Source organism: Mauremys reevesii, linkage group 1, assembly GCF_016161935.1.
Source record: "Mauremys reevesii isolate NIE-2019 linkage group 1, ASM1616193v1, whole genome shotgun sequence".
Taxonomy (NCBI): domain Eukaryota; kingdom Metazoa; phylum Chordata; order Testudines; family Geoemydidae; genus Mauremys; species Mauremys reevesii.
Genome location: NC_052623.1, coordinates 140,048,472 through 140,055,406, shown reverse-complemented (window position 1 = coordinate 140,055,406; position 6,935 = coordinate 140,048,472).

The window sequence follows — 6,935 nt, the reverse complement described above, 5'->3', positions numbered from 1 at the left end:
CTGTATTCTAAGCATCCTATTTGTATATATCCCTCCATTTTATTTTAGAAAATTTAATAACATTATTAGAGCCTTTCTGTGGCACCCTGTTCAATGGCCACACCTATCACTTAAAAATCTCCAGCTCCCTATAGCCAAGGTTTGGGCTCCCAGACCTACAGAATTACTGTTATGCTTTTATCATGTCACATGTCAAATTGGTTCAGGCATGATAACCCCCTTGCAGCCACATGGGTGAAAAAAGAAGGAGTATTAATGCAGCCAATTCCCCCTGTGGATCTGCTTGGTTCTTTTTTGTCCAATGGAGAAAAATAAGATACCTAAGTGGTGGCTATGTGAAGGACCGGGGCTAAGCAGTACCAATTTCATCCTCGCTCTCATGCCTGGGATAACCCAGACTTACACATTGGGAAAAAAGCCTATAATTTGGAAGAACTGGCTGAGCAAGTGCATCATATGGATTTCCGAGTTAGTTGAAGATGAGGGCTGTGTCTCTTTTCTAATGCTAAAGAACAATATGACCTGTCACCCTCAGCAAGTGGCAGAACTTACAGCTAAAGCATTTGCTAATATATCAGTTTGGTCCAGATGCCCTAGGCCTTCCAGAGGCCTCAGAGCTACTGGGAACCTTGGAAATGCTTCATAAACTCCCCAGGCCCATGTCCACTATGTATGCTTTACTAATGATGAGGAACTCCATTGATCTGGGGTTTTGTGAAAGGATGGGAAGGAGCATTATCACAGCCCTTAAAAGAACCCAAGTGGCACAGCACTATTACAGAACCTTAAAAATGCTTCTGTGGTCCTCAGGCAACACCTGATACAGGAAAAGATTCTATTCCATGTGTAATGGACACCACAGAGAGTGTGCAAAATGGGGACCTTGTCCTCTCGTGTTTGTTGATGCTGAAATAAAGAAAAAGGAACCCTGATGCATACGCTGTGAGACTGTCCAACAGCCAGGCAGCTGTGGAAAGAGGTGGACACAAAAGTAAACATAGTGCTTGGCTTTAGCAACCAAACCTCAGCTGAAAATTATATCCTGAGTTTAACTCCACCACAAAGAATTTGGTTCTTGAGGACAGCAATGATGACCAAGCACATAATTTTATAAAAATGGAGGAATAGGCTTGTGCCCAGAGTAGAGCAGTGGCATTTGGACCTGTCTGAATTAGCAGCGAAGGAAGGACTAGCTTATCAAAATAGAGAGAAATTATATCCATTTGAAGAAAGTTGGATTCCATTCCTTGATATGTTTGGATAAAGAATGTGGAGATAGCTCAAATAATGCCAGACTTCCACTCCACCTGACCTCTCTGCTTTTTCCCTCTCTCTTCCTGCCCCATCTCCTCCTTCCCTTTTTTGCCTATTTGTGTATGTCTTTTATTTTATATACAGTTACTCCCACCCTAACATGTTACAACTGTGTAATATTGTCTGATTTTGTAGTGTCTGGTCTTACATCTTTGGCAAATTGTAGAGGCACCTAATTGCATAAGACATCCTGCGAAATGTGCAGTAATTGGTAACATATTCAAGCTGCAAGCCATTTATCATTTTGTATTTTTATTGTGTTTCTTTATGAAAATCAATCAAAAATTAATAACAAAAAATAAACAATAATATGGGAGATGATTTTAAAGTGGATTAGTAAATAGGAGTTTATTATGGGATCAGTATGATAAATAACTGCATATAAATGAAAGATGCGTTGACAATGCAGGGAATGATAATTGTTCTCTTTACTATCTTTACCTCAGCCGCATTAGCATGGTCTTTTCTATAGTGCAGATTTGGATCAGAGAATGCATTTTTCTTGTCAGTACTAAACTGTAGATTTATATGAACAATACAAATCTTACCCACATAAAGTGATTGTGATGTAGTTAGCAGGGATCACACAGTCTTGTAGCACCAAGGCTCTAGTTATTTCCAGCAACGATTCATTATTATTTAATTTTTACATATTAAAACATAATAAACCTGGGAACTGTAATAGATCTCCTGTTTGTATCTCTTAAATATGTACTCAAATTGGGAGGAAAATACCATTGGTTGAATTAGTTTTTAAATATATGTTGACAAGAAGGAAATTACTTGTTAGCATATATTATGCAAGAGAAATTGAGTCACTAGTTACCTATCAATTAAAACTCATTTGTACTCATCTGGTAGTTCTGTGTAAAGAAAACAGACAGGCTATTTGCTAACTGAGGGGGAAAGTGTGCTTGGTCCCTATACAGTGGGAGGATGTAACAGGGCAGCCCAGAGGATTCAGGGGGCCTGGGGCAAAGCGGGGGAGCTGTGGCGCTTGTACTCACCCGGCGGCGGTCCGGGTCTTCAGCGGCATTTCGGCAGCGGGGGACCCTTCAGTCGCTCCACATCTTCAGCAGCACTGAAGGGCCTTCCACCGCCAAAATGCCGCCAAAGACCTAGACCGCCGCCGGGCCAGGGCTCGCAGGGCCCCTGCAGGGCCCAGGGCCTGGGGCAAATCAGGGCCACCCAGAGGATTCAGGGGGCCTGGGGTCTTCGGCGGCGAGGGTCCTTCTGCTCCAGGTCTTCAGGCACTTCGGCGGCAGGTCCCGGAGCGAGTGAAGGACCTGCCACCGAACTGCCACCGAAGACCTGGAGGGAAGGAGCCCCGCCTCTGAATTGCTGCTGAAGACCCAGAGGGGAAGAAGCTCCGGGTCTTCGGCAGCGAGTCCTTCACACAATCCGGGTGTGTTCAGTGGCACTGAAGGACCTGCCGCCAAAGACCCATTGAAAACTCTCATGGGGGCCCCTGAAAACTCTCGTGGGGGCCGCTGTGGGGCCTGGGGCCTGGGGCAAATTGCCCCACTTGCTCCTCCCTCTGGGCAGCCCTGGGGCAAATTGTCCCACTTAGCCTCCTCCCCGCCACAGGTGGCCCTGGGATGTAAGCAGATTTCTATTCATTGCACCCCTTACACATTGCTCTCCACAGTGCAAAGACTGCATCTGGCTTGTGCTGCTAGTGCTATTACCTATCCCCAAAAGAGTCCGATGGTGCATGAAGCAGCTATCTTTGTGACTGATAGGGAGTGTGGCCACAGAGACCAAAGCTTGTTTTGCTCTCTGGACTGCAAGTGACAAGGGACAGATTGGATAGTGGCAGACAACAGCTTAGAGCAGACTAAGGTATCTATGTTGTGCAATTCTTGAATAAAAGTTAAAATTAAGGAAATAAAAGTAAAGCCAGAAACTGCCCCCTTTCCCATTGCTTAGCGGAACAGGCTGGGCAAGGAAGGGAGTATGCGCTGCACTTTAAACATTGCAGGAGCAGAAGCACTCTGAAAAATAAAGAAACATTGTGGCGGGGGGTCCAGTTGCTGGAATGGACCTTGGGAAGCATTGGCAGGCAGTGCAAATCAAGACAGACTTCAGGCTGCTCTAATCTACAGTGGGAGACTGTCCAAGCATAGGGAAGATCTAGGATCATGGGGGCACAAAGAAGCATCACAACCCGGCAGTGGAGAAGGCAGGTACCAGAACAGCAGGTGAGTGCAGTGCACCACTATCTTGAGCACTTGTTGGCTGCAGCCCAGGGGCTGGGCTTTTATTTCAAAGTTTCAGCAGTAGCTGAAGTACTTGAGCAGCCTGCTGAGTGGGAAGGATTTTAATTAAAGGCAAATCGTCAATCTCCTGTGTACATTCATTCAAAAACAGTAGGGGAAATCTGATAACAAACAATCAGCTCAAAGCAGGTTGCTCTCCTTTCTTAGCTAAGGAGATGATATCTGAATAAAGAAAGAGTGTCTCAGCTGAAAAATCAAATCAAACCTTTAAGTACATATCGGATTGGGAAATGTCAGCAAACTCCACAGTAAACAGGACAAATATGCCATACACTTAAACTAGGGCTGTCAAGCAATTAAAAATTAATTGTGATTAATCGTGTGATTAGTCGTGCTGTTAAACAATAAGAGAATACTATTTATTTAAATATTTTTGGATGTTTTCTACATTTTCGAATATATTGATTTCAATTACAATACAGAATACAAAGTGTACAGTGCTCACTTTATATTTATGCCAAAAGAAATAGTATGTTTCAATTCACCTCACACAGGTACTGTAGTGCAATCTCTTTATCATGAAAGTTGAACTTACAGATGTAGAATTATGTACAAAAAATAACTGCACTCAAAAATGAAACAATGTAAACCTTTAGAGCCTACAAGTCCACTCAGTCCTACTTCTTGTTCAGCCAATCGCTCAGACAAATAAGTTTGTTTACATTTGCAGGAGATATTGTTGCCCGCTGCTTATTAACAATGTCACCTGAAAGTGAGAGCAGGCATTCGCATGGCACTTTTGTAGTCAGTGTTGCAAGATATTTACGTGCCAGATGTGGTAAAGATTCATATGTCCCATCATGCTTCGACCACCATTCCAGAGGACATGCATCCATGCTGATGATGGGTTCTGCTCGATAAGGATCCAAAATCAGTGCGGACCGACGCATGTTCAGTTTCATCATCTGAGTCAGATGCCACCAACAGAAGGTTGCTTTTCTTTTTTGGTGGTTCATGTTCTGTAGTTTCCGCATTGGAGTGTTGATCTTTTAAGACTTTTGAAAGCATGCTTCACACCTCTTCCCTCTTAGATTTTGCAATGCACTTCAGATTTTTAAAACTTGGGTCAAATGCTGTAGCTATCTTTAGAAATCTCACATTGGTACCTTCTTTACGTTTTGTCAAATCTGCAGTGAAAGTGTTCTTAAAACGAACAACATGTGCTGAGTCATCATCCAAGATTGATATAACATGAAATATATGCAGAATGCAGGTAAAACAGGGCAGGAGTCATACAATTCTTCCCCTGAGAAGTTCAATCACAAATTTAATTAATGCATTATTTTTAATGAGCACTATCAGCATAGAAGCATGTCCTCTGGACTGGTAGCTGAAACATGAATGAGCATATGAATGTTTAGCATATCTGGCATGTAAATACCTTGCAATGCCAGCTACAAAAGTGCCATGTGAACACCTGTTCTCACAGTCAGGTGACATTGTAAATAAGAAGTGAGCAGCATTATCTTCCATAAATGTAAACAAACTTGGTTTTTTTTAGCAATTGGCTGAACAAGAAGTAGGACTGAGTGGACTTGTAGGCTTTAAAGTTTTATTTTGTTTTGTTTTTGAGTGCAGTTATATAACAAAAAAAATCTACATTTGTAAATTGCACTTTCACAATAGAGATTGCACTACAGTACCTGTATGAGCTGAATTGAAAAATACTATTTCTTTTATCATTTTTACAGTGTGAATATTTGTAATAAAAAATAATATAAAGTGAGTTGTGTACACTTTGTATTCTGTGTTGTAATTTAAATGAATATATTTGAAAAATTTAGAAAAACATCCAAAAATATTTAATAAATCTCAATTGCTATTCTATTGTTTAACAGTGTGATTAAAACTGAGGTTAATCGTGATTAATTTTTTTAATCACGATTAATTTGTTTTGAGTTAATCATGTGAGTTAACTGCAATTAATCGACAGCCCTCATTTAAACACTGGGAAGATAAGAGCAGCCTTCCTGGAATATGAATAAATTTATTTCATGATTTGAACTTGAGTCTTTTTTCTCATTTTCATTTTTTATCAGTTTTCATTTGTCTCATATATTTAGTATAATCTTTCCCAGTTTATCCATAGGATCAAAGATGGTCAATATGCCTTCTTTGTCATGCAATGGTTATGCTGAATTCACATTACTCTTAGACAGTTTATAGAATCCCATTCTTTATGTTCATCTTCACTTTGATGGTGCATTGATACTTTTGACAATAATGGTACCTGGGAACACATCATGACATCGCCCCTCCCACATCAGCAGAATACTACAATGTTCCATGCTCAGGCATATATTCTATATTTACATTATCTGAAAAGTGCCACCTACCGTTGATGCAACATTGTGACAGTGATTGCCAATGTACTAGAATTTTGAACTGTACCCTTGGTATATTCTAAAACAGGGCACTGAGGATTTGCTGGGGTAACTCATGAAAGTGCAGCTATAGCATCTTTGATTAGACCTAGAAAGAAGTCTGAAAGTGAAATCCTAGTCCCCTGGAAGTCTTGCCATTGACTTCAGTGAGGTCAGGATTTTACCCTGAGAATGGAAACTGATAGGGCCAAATACTGGCCCCAAACCATCTGCTTTGCACCACTCTGGTTGTGCACAGTAGACAGAAAACTGACTTAATGAGCCAATTAGAAATTCTTCCAGTGTACAGGAATTCTTGGTGATCAAAGAGCTGGCCTATTTGACTATGTGCTATCCCCCAATCCTGGCCCTAGCATAGGGAGTGTGTCAGAGACACTTCTGGGAATAAAGGGGGATGGCTAACGTGATGTTGCAGTCATGCAATCTCAGGCTATCAGGTGGTGAGAAGGCATACATAGGGAGGAAAAATGTAACATTAGCAAGAAAAGTATTATCATGGAGGACTGTGAAAATATAGTTATCACAACAACTGAGAGCCTGGTGATCATCAATAAAGTTGTCAGATTTGCTAAATAACTTTTTAGACCCCAAACTGGTTCCATCCAAAATGACATCAATGTTCCTATTTTTTCCTGCCAAAACGACAAGTGAGCTTCTCAAGGTGATGCTTCACCACAGGTGTCACGGTGCCACAGATTCAGGAGTGAACATTGACTGCTGTATTATACTGAGAGGGTCAAGGGGTTTCTAACTAATGTTAATATCTGATGATGGGGAAAAACAACTCCTGCTGCCTGAGCAGCAGGAATGATCTTGGCAAACAGATCAATGCTGCAACTTCAGAAACTGTACATCTGACTAAGATACTTTCTTTGTGGCACTAGCACTGGGATTTGCATGCATGAACTTTGAAAGTCAGTTTCAAGCCAGTCTCTGCTACTGAGCTCTATGCAGATGG